General features: G+C 39.3%; 1 pseudogene across 1 annotated transcript; it reads left to right on the top strand.

Moving 5' to 3' along the window:
• The first annotated feature begins 14,453 nt into the window (after nt 1-14,453).
• Nucleotides 14,454-19,458, top strand: LOC149753376 (1-aminocyclopropane-1-carboxylate oxidase homolog 1-like; annotated as a pseudogene). Its single transcript, XR_016395760.1, has 3 exons — nt 14,454-15,012; nt 18,557-18,878; nt 19,105-19,458. The product of XR_016395760.1 is annotated as a 1-aminocyclopropane-1-carboxylate oxidase homolog 1-like (transcript).
• Nucleotides 19,459-19,893: the final 435 nt, after the last annotated feature.

The following is a 19,893-nucleotide window of genomic DNA, read 5'->3' as shown; positions in this document are numbered from 1 at the left end:
ATTAAAACGTCCGTCGGACGTTTTTGGTATTGAACCAGCGCTTGTGTGCGCTTAATTATCGCATGAAGAACGCGGACGCATCCACGGAATGCGCCCGCATGTCCGAAAAATGACCTAAATGTTTTATTAAAAATTTCTATATAAACTCTCCATTTCATCCTATTTCAAATACAAAAAAATAGTAAAAAAACTCTAAAAAAATTCTTCCTCCTCTTAGCCACTTTTATTTTTTTACTTTTATATATTTATTTAGTTTATTTTATTCTTTCCATTCCACTCTTTACTGGATCTGCAAGTCTGATCGGGTTCGTTTTGACTTCTTCCGAGATATGTTGAAGAAGTTGTAGGGTCGTCGTATCTCAGAGAAGGATTGCCGGAAGACCCATACGTGGGGGCAAATACTTCTTTGGAACAGCGTCTACACGCTTCGACCTACCTTCAATCAGGCTAATTTCTTCTACTTTTATTTTTGATTTAATATTAGTAGATTTGTAGGATTTGAAATTCTATTATATAAATTTATTGAATGCATAGATTTATCTTGCGCTAGAATAGATTTATTTTGCATTAAAATAGAATTATTTGGATGCCGAATGATATATATATATATATATATATAACTCCTTTTAAGATTTTCCATTAATTGCATTTATAGATATATTTGTTTATTTAGATAATATATTGCTAACAATCCAAAGAAGTACTTGTTTATTTTCTGAAGTTGATAACGGGTCCAACCCAACTACCTCTTCCAATACTGAACATTCTGCGTCCACTAGCACACCCTCAAGGACACCTGATGAGATAGATTATCATTGTATCCATAGAATCCTAGGTGCTCTTTCTGAGAGGCTGTATGATATCTATTACACAGCCAAGAGTGCCAAAGAACTCTAGGATACGCTAGATAGCAAATATGGTCTTGATGATGCTGGGGTAAAGAGGTTCAAGGCCTCCGACTTCAATAATTTTAGGATGGTGGACTCAAAGCCTATGAACGACCAAATCCATGATTTTGAAATCCTGATCCACCAGCATAGGGCTAATGGAACCAATTTGGATGAATCATTCCAGGTAGCCTGTCTGATAGATAAACTACCTACTTCCTGGTAGGGCTGTCAACGAGCCGAGCCGAGCCCGAGCCACAGCAGGCTCGGCTCGGCTCGTTCCAACAAAATCTAGGCTCGGGCTCGGGCTCGGGCTCGGTACCGAGCCCTGTACTGGGCTCGGGCTCGGGCTCGCCTAGCACAGCCCCGGCTCGGGCTCGAGCTCGTGAGGCTCGTTTGCCCGAGCCCGAGCCTGCCCCGGCGGCCGGCGCCCCATCTCCGTCGCCTGTCGGAGAGAAGAACCCAGAAGCCTCAAGCCGGCCATCCCCATCCCCATCCCCATCCCTGCCCCCATCTCCGTCGCCTGTCGGAGAGAACAACGAGCAGCCGAGCTCGGTTCCGAGTCCCGACGGTTCGTCGTCGGAGAGAAGAACGAAGGAGAGAGAAAAGAAGAAGAAGAAGAGAAGAAAGAAGGAATTAAGGAAAGAAAGAAAAAAAGAAAAAAAAAAAGAGAGAAGAATAGACTCACCTCATCGCGTGCGGCGGCCGCCGGCTTCGGCCGCGAGCACCTGCACCGCCGGCACGGGCGTCGGCCGCAGGCACGGCTGAGGAAGCCGCGGGCTCGGCCGCGGGCGCCGCCGGCCGTGGCCCAACCCTCCCGTGCGAGGGACTCCTCGGCTCCTTCCCTGATTCGCCGGTGGAGGAGGGCTTCTCATCCCCTCCTCGGCTCCTTCCCTGATTCGCCCGACGCCGGTGGAGGAGGGCTTCTCCTTCCCTGATTCGGCAAAGAGAGGAAAAGGGAGGGGGAGAAACGGAGAACGGGAGAAGAAAGAGGGGGAGGCGCCTCGCGTGCTTCTTTCTCAGGCGGCGGAAGGAGGCAGCGAGGCATCGGCGGAGGAGGAAGGCGAGAGGGGACTCAGGGGAGGGACACCGCCACACTGACACGGGTGCGAGACAGCGGGAGCCGGGAAGTTTCTGGAAAAACCCAGAAGGAAGGAGAAGAAAAAAAATAAAAAGAGAGAGGAGGTGGTCGGTGGAGAGAGGAAATGGGTTATTGGTTGGGCTCGTTTGGGCTCGTGAGCTGCTCGGGCTCGAGCTCGGGCTCAGGCTCGGATTTAAACGGGCCTCATTTTGAGCTCGGGCTCGGGCTCGTTTGACTAACGAGCCGAGCCCGAGCCGGGCTTTTACCGAGCCGGGCCCGAGCCGAGCCCGAGCAGCTCGGCCCGTTGACAGCCCTACTTCCTGGTCTGATTTTGCTAAGACCCTGAGCCATACCCAAGGAGTTCTCACCCTAACCCAAGTCTTGAACTTCATTAGGATTGAAGAGCAGCACAGGTTGAGAAGTAATACCTCTACTGGACCCAAGAATAATGCATATAATGTAGAGGCCCCTCCTAAGAAAAATCAGAATCGACCCTTCCGTAAGAATTTCAAAAAGAAACCCTACAACCCTAGAAAACCAAACCACCACTACAATGGGAAACCTATTCAATCCCAAGAGCAGCAGAAGAAGAAGGAGGAAGGTGGTGCTTGTTTCTGTTATGTGTGTGGTCGGACCAACCATTTGTCTCCCTAGTGCTCCTATAAAAAGACTGCACCTCTTCAATCTAAGAAGAAGGGTCCACACACAACCAGTGCTCAAGTCAACATGGTGACTTCCGGCGCTGGCTCCTCTGAGACAGCTTTCAGGTCTGTTTCCTTCACTCCTTAAGTTAACATAACTTTACAAGCACTTGATTGGTGGATTGATACCGGAGCTGGTATTTATATTTGTTCAGATCGCTCCTGGTTTTCTTCTTACCAGATCTCAAATGGAGGAGCTGTGATCATGGCAAACAGCTCGGAGGCACGTGTGCTAGGAGTAGGACGTGTGGACTTAAAGCTTACCTCTGGTAAAGTCCTGTCACTGCACGGCGTTCAACATGTTCCAGTTGTTAGAAGAAACCTCATTAGTGGTTCCTTGCTTATCCAGCAAGGCTTTCGTCTTGTTTTGAGTCCAATAAAGTTGTAATTTCTCATAGTGTAATGTTTATTGGAAAAGGATTCCTTAGTGAAGGATTATTCAAGTTGAATGTAATAGCTCCTTCAATAAATGAAAATCCTTTGATTATGAATATAGAACCCCCTTCTATCTAGCATGGTAGATTAGGTCATGTAAATTATAATTCAATTAAACAACTTATGAACCTAAATCTAATACCAAAAAGTGATCTCAAGGACCATGAGAAATGTCAAACTTGTGTAGAAGCCAAACTCCCTAGGAAGCCTTTTAAATCTGTTAATAGGGATTCAGATCTATTAGAGTTGATCCATAGTGATGTTTGTGACTCGGGTAGAACTTCTAGGGAAGGTAACAGATATTTTGTGACCTTCATAGATGATCTATCCAAATTCTGTTATATCTATCTAATTAAAACCAAGGATGAGGTGCTCAGCAAATTTAAAATTTTTAAGATCGAAGCTGAGAACCAACAGGAAAAGAAAATTAAAATCCTTAGATCAGATCGGGGAGGTGAATATACATCTAATGAGATAACTCAATTTTGTGAAGATCATGGAATCATTCATGAAGTGACTATTCCCTATTCTCCCCAATCAAATGGAGTAGCAGAAAGAAAGAATAGCACTTTAATGGATATGGTGAACTCCATGCTTATAAGCTCAGGAGTGCCAGAGAATTTGTGGGGGGAAGCTCTAGTTTCAGCCTGTTATATCCTTAATAGGATTCCCTCTAAAAATAATGATCTAACCCCATATGAAGTTTGGAAACATAGAAAACCTAATCTTAGCTATTTGAAAGTGTGGGGGTGCTTGGCAAAAGTAAAAATACATGATTTTAAGAGAAAGAAATAGGGCATAAAACAGTGGATGAAAGATTCATGTTTGGTTCGGGAAGAGATTATGGAAGTTGTGAAATTAATGGTAAGATAATCTACTTTCATTAAATTATTTATTAGATAATCGAAAATAGAGGATCTTGAGTACTATTCGAAATTCGGAAGAATTACGTAGAGGGGCCATTGAGCAGCTCGAAAGAGCCAGGACTCGCTTACGGAAAGTGGAAATAGAAGCAGATGAGTATCGAAACATATTCATAGGTTATGCAGCCAATGGTAATGCTAATAAATTTCTGGTGATAAATTCAGAAGTAAGTGATATTAGTAACAACACTATCATAGAAGCCAGAGATGCAACATATTTTGAAGACACCTTTCCACTTAAGACTAGAGTAGATAGCGGTATAGCTAATAGCTCTAGTAGAATAAGGACAAGAGAAATAGAAGTAGAAGCAGAACCTAGGAGGAGTAAAAGATCCAGGGTAGAGAAAACATTTGGAGATGATTTCTATACCTTCCTTATAGAAGACTCTCCAACTACCTTTGAGGATGCAATGAAATCTTTGGATTCACCTTTTTGGAGAGAAGCTGTGGACAATGAGATGCAGTCAATTATCCAAAATCATACTTGGGAATTGACTGATCTTCCTCCTGATTGTAAAACTATAGGGTACAAATAGATCTTTAAGAAGAAACTTAGGCCTGATGGCTCTGTAGATAAATTTAAGGCTAGATTAGTTGCCAAGGGTTTTACTCAAAGACCTGGGGTAGATTTCTTTGATGTTTATACACCTGTAGCTAGGATTACTACTATTAGGGTCCTTATAGCATTAACCTCCATTCATAGATTAGTGATTCATCAGATGGATGTTAAAATAGCTTTTCTAAATAGAGACTTAAATGAAGAAATTTATATGGAATAGCCAGAGGGATTTAAAATTCCATGCCAAGAAAATAAAGTTTGTAGACTAGTCAGATCTCTCTATGGTCTTAAACAAGCACCCAAGCAATGGCACTTGAAATTTGATGAAACCATACTGACATTTGGATTTAAAATCAATAGTACAGACGAATATGTATACCACAAGAGAGTTGGACACAAATATGTGATCTTGTGCCTCTATGTAGATGATATACTGATCTTTGGGACAAATCTTCAGATAATTGATAAAGTAAAACAATTCTTAAGTCATAAGTTTGATATGAAAGACTTGGGACAAGCTGACTTAATTTTAAATACCAAAATAATTAGAAGTGGAAATAGTATTGAGCTATCCCAAAGTCATTATGTTGATAAAATACTCAATAAATTCAATTATACCGATTGTCAGCCTGTCTCTACTCCATTTGATCCCTCTACTCATCTTAAGAAGAACTTAGGAACTCCTGTCCTTCAATGTCTATATGCTCAAATCATAGGCTCACTAGAATTCCTAACAAATTACACTAGGCCAGACATAGCATATGCTGTAAATAGACTTAGCAGATATACTATTAATCCAAATAGAGATCACTGGACAACATTAGAAAGGATCCTTAGGTATCTTAAGGGTACCAAGTCTTATAGTTTGCACTTTAGTGGATTTCCAGCTGTTCTAGAAGGCTATAGTGATGCCAACTGGATCAGCGACCCTTAGATGTTAAATCCACCACAGGATATGTCTTTTTTCTAGGAGGAGCTGCTGTGTCTTGGAAATCTACCAAACAAACTTTGATATCTAGGAGTACCATGGAGTCTGAACTGATAACTTTAGACACTACTAGCACTAAGGCTGAATAGCTCAGAGATCTACTAATAGACCTTTCAGTATATGAGTCACCTTTACCACCTGTCTCCTTACATTGTGACTGTAAATCTGCAATAGATAAATGCAACCAAGAAAATGCCAATGTAAAAATGAACAGGCACTTAAAAGTACGTCATAAATCATTAAGATATAAATTGAAAAATAATGTTATTGCCTTGAATTTTGTAAAATCAGAAAATAATTTGGCTGATCAGCTTACTAAAGGCTTGTCTAGAACAGTAGTTCTGGAGTCGTCGAGGGGGATGGGGCTTAACCCATAAAGATAGATTACCACGGTGTGAACCCAACCTTAAAAGGTTCAATGGGTAGAAATAAATCAGAGTGTGACTAAGAGGAGCACTATTTCATGTTTTCCTCATCCCTATGGTGTTAGTGCTTATAAAAGCAAGCGGCAGGATGAGTTCGTTTGTATAACTCTTAATGAGTTCGAGACCCAAGAGGTAGGAGCTTCCTTGCTAGCTTCCTTATTAGGACTCACCTATATGTGCAGTCGTGAGGCCGCGATTATAAGAAATGGGCGATTTCCTAAAAAGCACATGATAGATACCTGCGCATGGCCATATTAGCGCAACCCGCTTAGAACCCAGATCGGGCTATATTATGTGTGCTATTGATTTATTCTGAGCCATGGACCGAGGTTCAAGGTTAAGACCACCTTGACTCCATAGATGTATCAATTGTCACTAAGTGAAGGTTCAAACAGAAAGGTACCTACACCTATTACATAATATAAGATATCCAGTATTTTATTTTGATTTTAAAATTATTTTAAAAAAATTATTTTTTTGTGGGGGATTGTGGGAAAAATTAAATGCGCACGCGGCCGAGTCTCGGTCCGCGTGCGCGTTTGGATTTGGAAACGGCCGGGTGCTAAAGGAAAAATTAAATGTGCACGCGGTCGAGTCTCGATCTGCGTGCGCGTTTGAGAACGAAAACGGCCGTACGCGTTTGAAAATTAAAACGTCCGTTGGGCGTTTTTAGTATTGAGCCAGTGCCCGCGTGTGCTTAATTATCGCGTGAAGGATGCGGACGCATCCGCAGAATGCGCCCGCGTGTCCGAAAAATGACCAAAATGCCCCATTAAAAACCCCTATATAAACCCTCCATTTCACCCTATTTCAAACACGAAAAATTATAGAAAAATAGTAGAAAAACTCTGGAGAAATTCTTCCTCCTCTTAGCCACTTTTGCTTTTTGCTTTTATATATTTATTTAGTTTATTTTATTCTTTCCATTCCACTCTTTGCAGGATCTGCAAGTCCGATCGGGTTCGTTTTGACTTCTTCCGAGACGTGCCGAAGAAGAAGTTGTAGGGTAGTCGTATCTCAGAGAAGGATTGCCGGGAGATCCGTACGTGGGGACAAATACTTCTTTGGGACAGCGTCTACGCGCTTCGACCTACCTTCAATCAGGCTAATTTCTTCTATTTTTATTTTTGATTTAATATTAGTAGATTTGTAGGATTTGAAATTCTATTATATAAATTTATTAAATGCATAGATTTATCTTGTGCTAGAATAGATTTATTTTGCATTAAAATAGAATTATTTGAATGCCGAATGGTGTATATATATATATATATATATATATATGTATAACTCCTTTTAAGATTTTTCATTAATTGCATTTATAGATATATTTGTTTATTTAGATAATATATTGCTAACATTATCAAGAGATGCGGTAAAGAAGCATTCGCTAGGGTAGCATGAGCAGCCGAGCCCGGTGGAAAACCATGTCCCCCCGACTACGACCGGGCCTTGGAGATCAAAGCCTTCAACGACACGAAAGCCGGCGTGAAGGGCCTCGTGGACGCCGGCAGCACCAAGATCCCTCCCTCCTTCTTTCAACCCCCCAACCACTTCGACGATATCGATCCCGCCGACTCCGCGAGGAGGTGGTCAGCGAGGTGAGATGGGTGGCGGAGACACTGGGGTTCTTCCAGGTGATGAACCACGGAATCCTTGCGGCGGTGCTCGACGAAATGCTTGCAGGGCTGTGGAGGTTCCACGAGGAGAAGGGCGAGGTGAAGAGGGAGTTCTCCTCCCGGGATTCGAGGAGGAAAGTGGTCATGGTGGTGCTCCACCTGACCAACAATCTTTAGTTTCTGGCAAATATATTCCATCTTCATTAGACTACTTTGGAGCAGTGCGCTGGTTTAGGATGGTTCTCCATACCAATGTTCCATGCGGTTTCATGGTTTTCGATTAAGGAGCTCTCTATTGGATGCATATAACTTTCATGGTTCTGGGTTCTGTATCCTTTGCACTAGATTGTAGCTAGGCAGCTTTCTTAGTAACTAAGTAATTTAATTTCAAAAATAAAATCATTGTAATTACACGACGTACGACTAAGTTATTGTCTTCGGAAGTTTAATTTGTGACTCAGCTTCTTGATGTGGCGGATCTCACTTCTGAATTCTATTCAATCATTCTTGTAATAGCCAAAATAATCCACATCGAGTTCGGTGATTCTCCTAAATATCTGTAGTAGCAAACGTGATTTACATTGAGTTTGGTGATCTTTCTGAATATCCATAGTAGCCAATGTGATCCACATTGAGTTTGATGATTTTTCTAATATTTGTAGTGGCGAATGTAGTACATATTGAATTTAATGATCTTCTTAAATACTTATAGTGGCTAAAATGGCCCACATGGAGTCTGGTGTTCCTTAAAGATTAGCGCTCTCTTTGTTTAGGAGATTTAGCTCCCGCTAATCAATACAAAAGATTGGAAAATGCTTGCTTCTTTGCCTCGGGGCTAAACCACTTGGCTTTGCTCGAATATGATTTTCAGCTTTGGTCTTCTTTACTAAATGATAGATCTTCATCTCGAGATGTTGGAGATAGTTTTGCTATAAAAGTTGCTAGTACTTGTGTTGAAGGTGTCGCCAATCGAGACATGATCTTTATGAGTTAGGCAATATTCTTCTTTAGTTGTGTGAGATGTAACTTTATCTTATAATCCATCAAAGTAGAACTAGCAGTTATACTCATCTTTATCCTTCGATGTACATCAAGCATGAATAGCCCTTCTCTCAACTGCTTGTACCACTTGCGCATCTGAACCATGCACTAAAGTTTCTATAGATGTAGAGGATTGAAGCTCTGATACCAACTTGATTCGATCAATCAAGTTAGAATTTTACTAGGTAAGAGTATGACTCTGATACCAACTTGCCTCTGTAGATGTAGAGAAACTTGGCTATGATACTAACTTGATCCGATTGTAAAGAAGAAAGAATTTCTTCAATCTGCACAACTCAAATCTCTCAACAAAAAATTAGAAAAAGATAAAAAAATTCAAAAGTAGAATTTACGTCTCCTTTTCTTTTATTGATGATCCACACCTCAAAAACTAAGGTACATATTTCTTATTTATAATAGTAGTGAGATCCTCTCTTGCATAATTCAGATTAGATTTCTCTCCTAGTTCAAATAGATTTAGATCTCCAAAAATAAATATGACTAATAAAAATAATTATAAAAATTTAAAATTCTATAGAAAATAGATCTCGATTCTTACATCAATTTTTTCTTCTATCGCTCTTCATGGACTGAGAAATACGCTCAGTCAAAATTATTCTCAAAAAGAAACCTATCGTTTGACCAGCTTGAATATCCATAGTGGTTAAAATGGTCCACATCGAGTTTAGCGATCTTCATGAATACTCGTAGTAGCCAAAGTAATCCACATCGAGTCTAATAATCTTTTTGAATACTTATAGTGACTCAAATGATTTACATCGAGTCTGGTGATTCTCCTAGATTATATTTATAAAAACTTGTTCAAAGGATCAATTCTTACTGTTGCTATAAAATGGTCCATGTGGCATATCACTTAGGTTGATTCTCACTTAGGGTGTACGTGCGCCGTGCTCGTGCGCACATAGGCTACTTACTTTCTTTGCTCACTAATTTAAAAAGGTTGAGAACTATATAAAGACCATTTGAGTTTCATTTCTTTTCAATGTGGGACTAAAAAAAGTACATAATAAAAAAGAAAGGTAGGCTTGGAATTTTGAAATACTCCAACACACTATAGATGATTGCCATCCCAATTAGCTGATGTACAAGACCTTCAAGACAGAGGTGCTATGGTAAACTAAAAAGTTTTCTTTATTGAGAATTTAACAGTGTAGCTTAACATCGAGAGGCAACATAGAGGCATTCCATAACTGTAGCTGATCATTTCTTGATTCACAACTCGACACCATGTCATAATCAAACGAGATTAGTGTAAACACAAAGAAAAAACTATATAAAATTCAGCATGGAAACAAAAAAATATAGGATTTGATTAATTCTTTCACCATTATTTCTTTCTCACAATCTCTCTTTCTTTCACCATAGGAAGGTGTTAAAATCATCTACGGAGCTGTTACAATCATCTGCAGAGCCTTAAAACAAATGTAGAAGACCTTTAGGACAAAACTGTTACAATCATCTGCAGAGCCTTAAAACAAATGTAGAAGACCTTTAGGACAAAACTGTTACAATCATCTACCGAGCCTTCTCTGTAGATGACTGTCAACCCATTAGAGACCTTCATAGCTATAGGAAGGGGTAATCACTCCAGATATTAGATATTTTTAATTAAATGGCAATATGCTTTCTCATTTAAAGTTTTCTTAATTGAGAATTACATCATAACTTAACAAAATTTTCTTTATTAAGAATTTAACCGTAGCTATTAATATATTATGATATAATGTAATATAATATGTTGGTCTCTATTCAAACCTAATAGGAAACAAGAAAGAAAGGTGGTCTCTATTCAAACTATGTTGCTTTCGTCATCATCATGATCCTTTTCTAGTATGCCAACAATTTTCTTTGGCACATCTGGTGAGACTTGTTTGCTAATAAGTTTGTTTGGCATGCTTGGTAAGGTTGTCGTGTAGCCATCATCATGCTACTACATTTGGAGATTGACGAAGCAATTAAGAGTAAATTGGCCATCATACTTAGGCCACTTATGGAGCGATACATGACATCTTTGACTTTAGTGGCAAACAGATCGAAAGACTTGTTTTCAATATGAAAAACTAATATTGTAAGCCACAACATATTCCGGTGTATACTGTGGCATGATTAACTGATTCTGCTCTATGGTGAATGAATCGGCTATTGGTTATTACATCATGGAAACTAGCAGCAAAGCCATGGTTGAAAAGTTGTGCGCACGCGCGTGTATATGTTGCTACTGAGGACCAGTTTGACCCAGGTGCCGAGTGGAAGAGATGCTGAAAGGCTTGGTGGAGAGCTGCTCGAGTCGTGTGAGGCTACTATTTGGAGTGGAAGGTTGTGTCCAAGATCTTGTTCTACAACCGAACTCTGACCTGAAATAGCAAAGACAAAGAAGTTCTCTTGCTGGAGTATGTTCGACAGAGGACCATCCAATGCTTAAGTCAAAAAGACACTTAGGGAATAGGGGAGGTTCTGGTTGGTTTGTCAGGGCGCTAGAGCACTTACCTGCAAGGTCCCTTGGAGAGTGGATGGTATAAGCAAGGCAAGCATCTATTGCTCAGAAATTCGGGCACGTGGATCAACTGGGATTAGCAAGCCTCCGCATGCTCCAAGAATCAGGCATGGGTATTTCGCACGTGGATCACGCCTTGCCCGTTTTGTTAGCGAGATTTCAGAAACCACTCGGGATTATGGAGGGAGTCTTTTAATTTGAAACTATAATCAGCCTATATTATAGAGAGTCTTTTCTCTTTTTGTTTCTTTTTCCCTTTAAATTGAATGAAATTACATTAGAGTAAATCATGTAATGAAGAACCAAATATGTGATTATTCTGCATTAATATTTCTGTACCTAATGAAAAACAAACCTGTAGGAGATCACCCATGTTAACTATTAAAGTTCCTGGCAAGGGAGGAGCATCAACCCATTGATTTTGATGCACCACCTGTAAGCCACCAATCTGGTCTTGTAGAAGGATGATCAGGAAGTCTGGATCAGAATGTTATCTAACTCCAAGAGTAAGGTGAGGTTCCGTGCAAGGTGGCCAATAACAGCAAGTACTTTGGTGCATTCCATTTCATTAAGATGATCACGATTAAGGCCGAGTGCCTCGGAAGGTAGCTCAAAGAGAGAGATACCCAGTTTTTGAATATGATTCGTATATTGGAAGGTTATTTCTCCACACGAACAAGATGTGGATCCATGAGATGGCCAAATGAAACTTAAACAGGATATATACCATGTCAAATTAAATTTATTTTTATGTTTTTTTTAATAGAAAATGGGAAGTCCCATTAAATTCAGTAGGAGTGTGAATTGAAGTTAATGCCTGATAAAGTAATCAGGAAGTTGTTGAGAAATTGATATCTCAAATTAATGTTTCAACTTATTTATAAATTACTTCTATTTTTTTGAGCAAAAAGATGGACAAACTACCATATTTTTAATTAGGGATGAAGTGGTACAAGAGGGAGAAGAAAATAGAACACAATAGAGTGAGAATAAAGAGGAAAAAGTAGAAGAGAAAAAGAAATAAAAATAGGGAAGCCCAACAGCCCAAACAACGCAATCCCAAAAGATCAATCCTACTTGGGCCAATGTGGGCCACTTGCAGGCCTAGGAGGCCCATAAAGCATAATTCAACGTCCAAGAGACCACCCCGATCCTACTACACGTGCGATGGGGGGACTGATTCACCTAACCCATTAATGTTATTCACCAACGCAACCTTTGATCTCGACCACGAAATCTATTTATTGTTCACCAGCTACCTCCTCGACCACCCTCTCCATCACCAAAGACATCTCATGTTTGTCACCGAGCCTTCTCTATGACACGGACTCGCACTTAGATAGGGAGGCCCCCCCATGGCCTCGGTTTTACTTGATCCTGTTGGATCCTTCTCCATCCCGGCATCCCTTAATAAGAGACTCACATAACTAATAAGGATTATGATGTACAATGGACCTCGCTTTGATACCACTTATTATGGACTTGCAGTCTAAAAGTTTAAGCTATTGAAAGGAGGACCTGCCTAAACTAATAAACCTTTGTAGCCCTTTTATCAATACATGTGGGACTATAATAATCTCTTCTACCTAATCTCATGATGCCCTTATCACGATTGACTCTTACTCGAGAAAGAAGGCACACGCATGGCCTAGGTCCTACTCAACTCTATTGGATCCTCCTTAACCCTGGTATCCCCTAATGAAAGATTTACATGACTAATAGACGTTGTGATGCACAATATCATTTGGCTCAATATCATTTGTTGCATACTCATATTCCCAAAGCTTAAGCTGTTAAAAGAAAGTGCAGGCAGATGAATGAGAAAGTTTGGAGTGCTTTGAGATGTGTAAGGGGTGTGATCCAATGGTTAATGCTGCGAAACATACAACCTAAATTTGGAGCGGCACATGCTAATAAATCCATCTGGCATATTTTTTATTTGTCAACATAGGACTTTTAACATATGGCTTGTGAAAACCGGCCCATATGGGCCTATCCTGGATTGAAGTCGGCAACACCCACCGACTTCAATTCAAAAATTCAAAAAAAGAAGAAGATTGGAATAGAGGAATCGCGTTCCTTTGTCCGATCCGCCAGCTGTTGAGAGGATAAGGCCGTAGAGTCGTGGCTGATGATGACTCCTCAGGCCTTTCAAACAGCTACCGACTGTTAGGTCATGCATAATCGCCGCCATGATCGCTGGCAGGTGTAACGTTCGCCAAGCTAACTCCCATCCAAAACTTGTATAAATCCCTCTTTTCCTTTTGCTTGATCAATCACGGGGCCTTTTCCCTACTTCTCCCTAGTCTCTGACGGTTGATGTGCAGCCACAATAGACTGCAGCCGCTCAAGATCTCCTCTTTCTCTCTAGCTTTCTCGGCGGCTCTGTTCTTCTTTTCCTTTCCTTGTTTTGAGCATTGCTACCACAAAACCATCGGAACCAGTTGTCGTCAGCCAAGCTCCAATGGATGCCGCCACTTTTGGTGAGTCCCTCACCTTCTCCATATGGTTATCCGATGAACAAACCCGAAACCAAGCCCCATTCTCCTAATTTTGGGCAAAATCGAGACTTTCTTCTCGATCTTGACACCTCCCCCGATCGCTACTGTAGTCACCGCCGTCTCTGCCATTGACTCCACCTTGACTGGCCGCCGGATCTCTAGCACCCACCGTTAGACCTTCTGTTTTTCTTCCCTGGCTTTTTATTTCTTTTTTCTAGCCCACAGATGCAGAGGTGATTTTTTCGATAGACAACCGAACCTTGACTCTTCACTGAATTTGAATGAGACTCTCTCTCTTCTTCCTCTTTCCTCTCTAAGTCAGATGCAAAGATCTTAGTTCAAAATCCTGACTCTTTTTGTTTAGATCTACGTTGACCTCTGGATGGAGGGCCTGAATCGCTATAGTACCTGAGCTACGTACCGTTCTAACTCTTTAGTCTTACCAGATTATTTTTAGAATTTGGTCATTTTTGTTATTTATTGGGCCACTTAAATTATATCGCGATAAGTTTAATTTAATTTGCTCAGACCAATTCAGGAAGCCGGTACTAGTTTGCATAAAATCGGTGATACATGCAGAAGCTGGGAAATAGGCCACTTAAATTATATCGCGATAAGTTTAATTTAATTTGCTCAAACCAATTCAGGAAGCCGGTACTAGTTTGGATAAAATCGGTGATACATTCAGCAGCGGGGAAATAAATAATAATAATAATAAAAAAGCGGTAAAGAAGCATCCACTGAAAGTTGTGGGGACCACTTTGCCATGATACATGTTTACTGTCATGCTGTTAAACCTCACCTACCATCTTCCACCCAGCCCGGTGGAAAGCCATGTCCCCCGACTACGACCGGGCCCGGGAGATCAAAGCCTTCGACGAGACGAAAGCCGGCGTGAAGGGCCTCGCGGACGCTGGCATCACCAAGATCCCTACCTTCTTCTTCCAACCCCCCGACCACTTCGACGATATCGATCCCGCCGATGCTCGCCTGCAAATCCCCGTCATCGACCTCCGAGGCGTCGACTCCGGCGGCGCCCGGCGGGAGGAGGTGGTCGGCGAGGTGATACGGGCGGCGGAGACGCTGGGGTTCTTCCAGGTGGTGAACCACGGTATCCCCGCGGCGGTGCTCGACGAAATGCTTGCAGGGGTGCGGAGGTTCCACGAGGAGAAGGCCGAGGTGAAGAGGGAGTACTACTCCCGGGATTCGAGGAGGAAAGTGAGCTTCTACAGTAATTTTGATCTTTATCAGGCGCCGGCGGCGAATTGGAGGGACTCCGTGTTCTGTTGGATGGCGCCGGAGCCTCCGGAGCCGGAGGAGTTGCCCCTTGCTTGCAGGTATTCAATCTATTTCAAAAGTCAAGACTCCCTTTAATTCAGTTTCTTGATATTAGATGCGAAAGGAAAAAGGAGAGATTTTTCTTGCTTGATGGGACTGAGAACATTCCTAACAGATTGCTGATTTTATTGAAACGCGCTGCCGACTAAGTAAGAATTGAAACTGCTGCAGCTTTTGTTAAATTCCTTGCCTAGTTGCTTTACAAAACCACTTCCAACATGGATCTGGATCCAGTAGTTCCTTTACTGGTTTCCAAGCTGTAATAGATGCCGAGAATCTTCTTCTAAATTACTGCAGTGACCTCACAACTGGTGACACAACATAATTTCTTCCACAAGTTTATCATTTTAGGGAATTTACCTGCCAATGTTTATAAGAGGACACCCTTATTTTGGATCATGGAGAAAGTCTCCATATTCTCTTATCCAGATCTTTCTAAATTTCTTTAGATTTTTTTTCTAGACAAAGTAGATCTTCCTAATTTTCTTCCTTGTAATTTCATTCTTTTCTAATTGGATTATAGCAAGGAGACTTCGCTGAAGTTTCTCATTCTATTCGATGCACCTGGTCATGCCTGCCAAAGCGTTGGACTCTGAATGTAGTAATATCTCTAATATTAAGCTGATTTATCCTCTTCCCCTTGGCAATGGAACAGATAAAATTCAACTCATATTGTCTGTATATTGTATCTCATATTATTTTGGCACATTCCAAATATCTTTATATATATATTGAAATCTTTAATTCCAGATTCCTCTTCATCAAGAGCATTTATTAAACAATGCCTTTGTAGTTCAGTGGTCATGGTGGTGCGCCACCTGACCAACAATCTTTAGTTTCTGTCATATATATCCATCTTCATTAGACTACTTTGGAGCAGTGCGCTGGTTTGGGATAGTCCTCCATACCAAGTTTCCAGGTTTGGGATAGTCCTCCATACCAAGTTTCCATGCTGAATATCAGCCATTTTGTGGTTCACGGTTAATAAGCTCTCTATCAGATGCATATAACTTTTATAGTTCTGGTTTCTGTATCCTTTGCACTCGATTGTAGCTGGGCAGCTTTCTTAGCAACTAAGGTTCCATTTGGGGGAGCTTTTGGAGGGCCAAAAAGCACTTTCTGGCCCTCCAAAAGCACTTTTGGTAAAAATTTTAGGAAGCTGTTTTAGCTTTTTCAGAAAGCTAAAAACAACTTTTTGGAAGAAACTCTATTTTTGGAGCTTTCCGAAAAAGCTGTTTTGAGCTTTGTCGGAAAGTTATTTTTTTGACCAAAATACTTATAATAAAATATAACAATTATATACTTTATCTCTTTATAAACCTAAAAATCTGCTGGTGCCCTAACAAAGAACTCTAGCCGTGGATCAAGCTTTCTTTCGTGCAAAAAAGGTATTCTTGTTTCCTATTATTGTATTATACTATAAATATAATATTATATTACATTATATCATAATACATTAATATGTTATGTTAAATAATTTAATATTATATTATATTATGAAAAATTAATGTACACTAATAATTATAATATTTTGTACCTTTATTATTGTATTATACTATAAATATAATATTATATTACATTATATCATAATACATTGATATATTATGTTAAATAATTTAATAATATATTAAATTATTATGCTATAGTATACAATGTTATATTACTATATTATAATAATATTATATTAGATTACAGTAATATCATATTATATCATATATTTATGTATTAATATATGTTATATTTTATTATGCTCTGTTGTATAATACTATGCAATATCCTTTATGCTAATTTTGTCATATAAAAGTAATTTTTCAGTTTGTTTACCAAATACATGTTAAAGTGCCAGAGTACTTTAGAAATATAGTTACCAAACAGCAAACAGATTTTTATAAAAACTCTACTTTAGAAAGCTCTACTTTCAAAAGCTCTACTGCCAACAGCTCTCTTAAATAGGCCCTAACTCTGTTTGCATAGTTGGTAACCTTGTTATATTGATACCTTAGTTTTGACATCTTATTTAGAAAGAAAAAATTTTATCCAAGTGATAAAAGGGATCTTACAATGGTCTCCTGATTCATTCTGAGATGAATTTTGGGCACTCCATCTTCATCTCATTATGATCCACCTGGGAATTTACAAAAGACCAATCATATCAATTGCAACTCTAGTGGCATTGCTTGGATCGGGCCTATTCTGCTTGCTTCTGATTGCAACTCTGCTTTCCATTGGTCCATCTGTACTTCAGTTGACTACACAATTCATTGGATATTGGGATCTTTACTTTTCTCACAGACCTAAAATTTACTGCAGATTTTTGAACTGAAAAGATGCAAGCAATAAATGAAATAACAACTATAATTATGTAGATCATGGTGATTTGTGATCGTAGCAATTTAAATAGTATCTATAGAAGTAGGAGGAGCAAGAATAATTAGAAGAAGGTAGTTTCTATTGAATGAATCTACCCACTTTAACAACCTCTCTTCATTGTATTACTGGGTGAATTTCATATCAATATCCTTTTGTTAATTAGGAAACCACATAAAAATTTTAGTAGATAAAAATTATTTGTTGATTCAGGTTTACCTCTTCATTCAACATCCTGGAGTAAATTTAGCTACCATGTCATATGTCTGTGTTTCTCATGTTATCCCTATTTATGAAGATAAGTCATACGTCTGATGAAATAGCGATTGATAATCTTTGTTTAAAAAAAAAAGAGGTGCCCCGGTGCTCAGAAAGGAAGATGACTATCCCAAAGATAAAGCAGCCGAAAATCAGGGTCTCAACTATGTCAGTCTCTATGCTCAGGTATCAAGTAGAGGGCACAGTTGCTTTCTGGGTCCTGTACTTGTTGACATATGGTTGAGGCAGTCTTTGTTCTAGGGTGCAGTCTTTGTTTTGAACCTGATCAACTAAGCAGTTGACTGCTTCCATTGTTTTTTTTTGCTTCATCATGGCCCGGAAAATAGTGATTGATCACCTAAAACTTCTTTAATAGAGAAGTAAACAACACATAATGAGGTATATAATTCAGATTTCAGGAAATACAACAGTAATCATCTCAATGGGCTTTTTCTTTCTATCTTTGTAGAATTCAATAAACCTTATCTATAAACTAATTTTCACTCCTAAAAAAATGGGTGATTTCTGCAATGTTTTCAACAGATCTAAAGTGTACCAATTATTCTTGCACCCTCAGGATCAGAAGCAAATTTAGAGTCACATGAGTTCCTTTTGAAATGTATACCATTTTTCTTTTTTTCTTTGATAGGAATTTATATTAGATCTTTAATTTATACCATTTTTTGCTAAGAATTTGCCTGTGACATGCAAATCATTATTATGAATAACACTATTCTTGTTTTGACTTCATTTTTAATTGGGAAAAAAATGGAATCGAAACAAATAATAATGTTATTCATAATATTTATTTGCATGTCACGGGCAAATTCTTCGTAAATGACAGTTTAATTGAAAATCTGAAAACTGATTAACGAACTTTGCTACTTTGCCTAACTAATCCTCTCTTCGAGTTTGTAGATAAATAACCTTTGAATATTCAGATCATGTCAAGAGACTGGGAAATGTTTTGTTCGAATTACTATCAGAAGCCCTTGGCCTTCCCTCCAGCTACTTGAAAGAGATGGAGTGTGCTAAAGGGCATGCCCTTGTTTCAAACTATTATCCACCATGTCCAGAGCCACACCTCACTCTTGGAACTAGCAAGCAATCTGATCCAGACTTCCTTACCATCCTTCTACAAGACCATGTTGGTGGTTTGCAAGTACTTCATCAGCAACAATGGGTGGATGTACCTCCCATGGCAGGGGCTTTGGTGGTTAACATAGGCGACCTTCTACAGGTATGTTTCCATCTAAACAACACGTATGCTTGTATTCAGGGACGCTGATGCCAAATGTCTTATGAGATGCATAATATTCACATCTGGTAAAATTTTTCTTTTTAGTGACACTACAGTTTAATCATATAATTTGCAGAATTAAGCTTTTGTGGGCCTTTGTGATTCATTTTGCAAGATCTCCATCTTTAAATGTTTCTTGCTCTTTTGAATGCCTTTCTGTATGCAGTTGATCTCCAACGACAGGCTCAAAAGCGTCGAGCACAGAGTGCTTGCGAACAATGTAGGCCCAAGAGTTTCAGTTGCATGCTTCTTCACCATGCATCTTTACCCATCCTCAAGGCTATATGGTCCGATCAAGGAGTTGCTATCTGATGAAAGCCCGCCATTGTATAGAGAGATCCTACTCAGGGATTTTATCTCGTACTATGACTCAAAAGGACTCGATGGACAATCAGCTTTAAGTTATTTTAAGTTGTAATGAAGAGTGAACAGAACCTGTATCCAAAAAAAAAAGGAGTGATCCAAAACATTTGTATTTTATATAAAAATACAATAATCACCTGCTCAAGAAACATCTTTAAATTAAGGAATTACAAATACTTAGTGTTGATGGTAATAAAATTAATTCATCAATTGCCTCTTAATATATACAACAACCGACATCTTGAAATTAAAAGTCATTATGGAGTGAAAAAGATAATCGGGACCATAGTTGGCTGGTTTTAGTACCATTACATTATATAAAGAAGCAGCAATCAGGAACTTCAACTCGAATCTCTCAATAAAATTTAAAAAAATAAAAAAAATGAAAATAGGATTTATGTTCTTTTTTTTATTGATGATCCACACCTCAAAAATTGAGGTACATAATCTTATTTATAATAGTAGCGAGGTCCAGCCTTATACACTTTGGATTGGATTCCTCTTTTAGTTGTATATTTTGAAAAATAAATATAACTAATAAAAATAATTATAAAAAATACTAAAATTCTAAAAAAAGATAGGTTTTGATTTT

This window comes from Phoenix dactylifera, chromosome 6, assembly GCF_051530095.1.
Source record: "Phoenix dactylifera cultivar Ajwa chromosome 6, Ajwa_hap1_PhDact_Kaust_v1.1, whole genome shotgun sequence".
NCBI classification, from domain to species: domain Eukaryota; kingdom Viridiplantae; phylum Streptophyta; class Magnoliopsida; order Arecales; family Arecaceae; genus Phoenix; species Phoenix dactylifera.
This window is presented reverse-complemented; position numbering and strand designations above follow the sequence as displayed.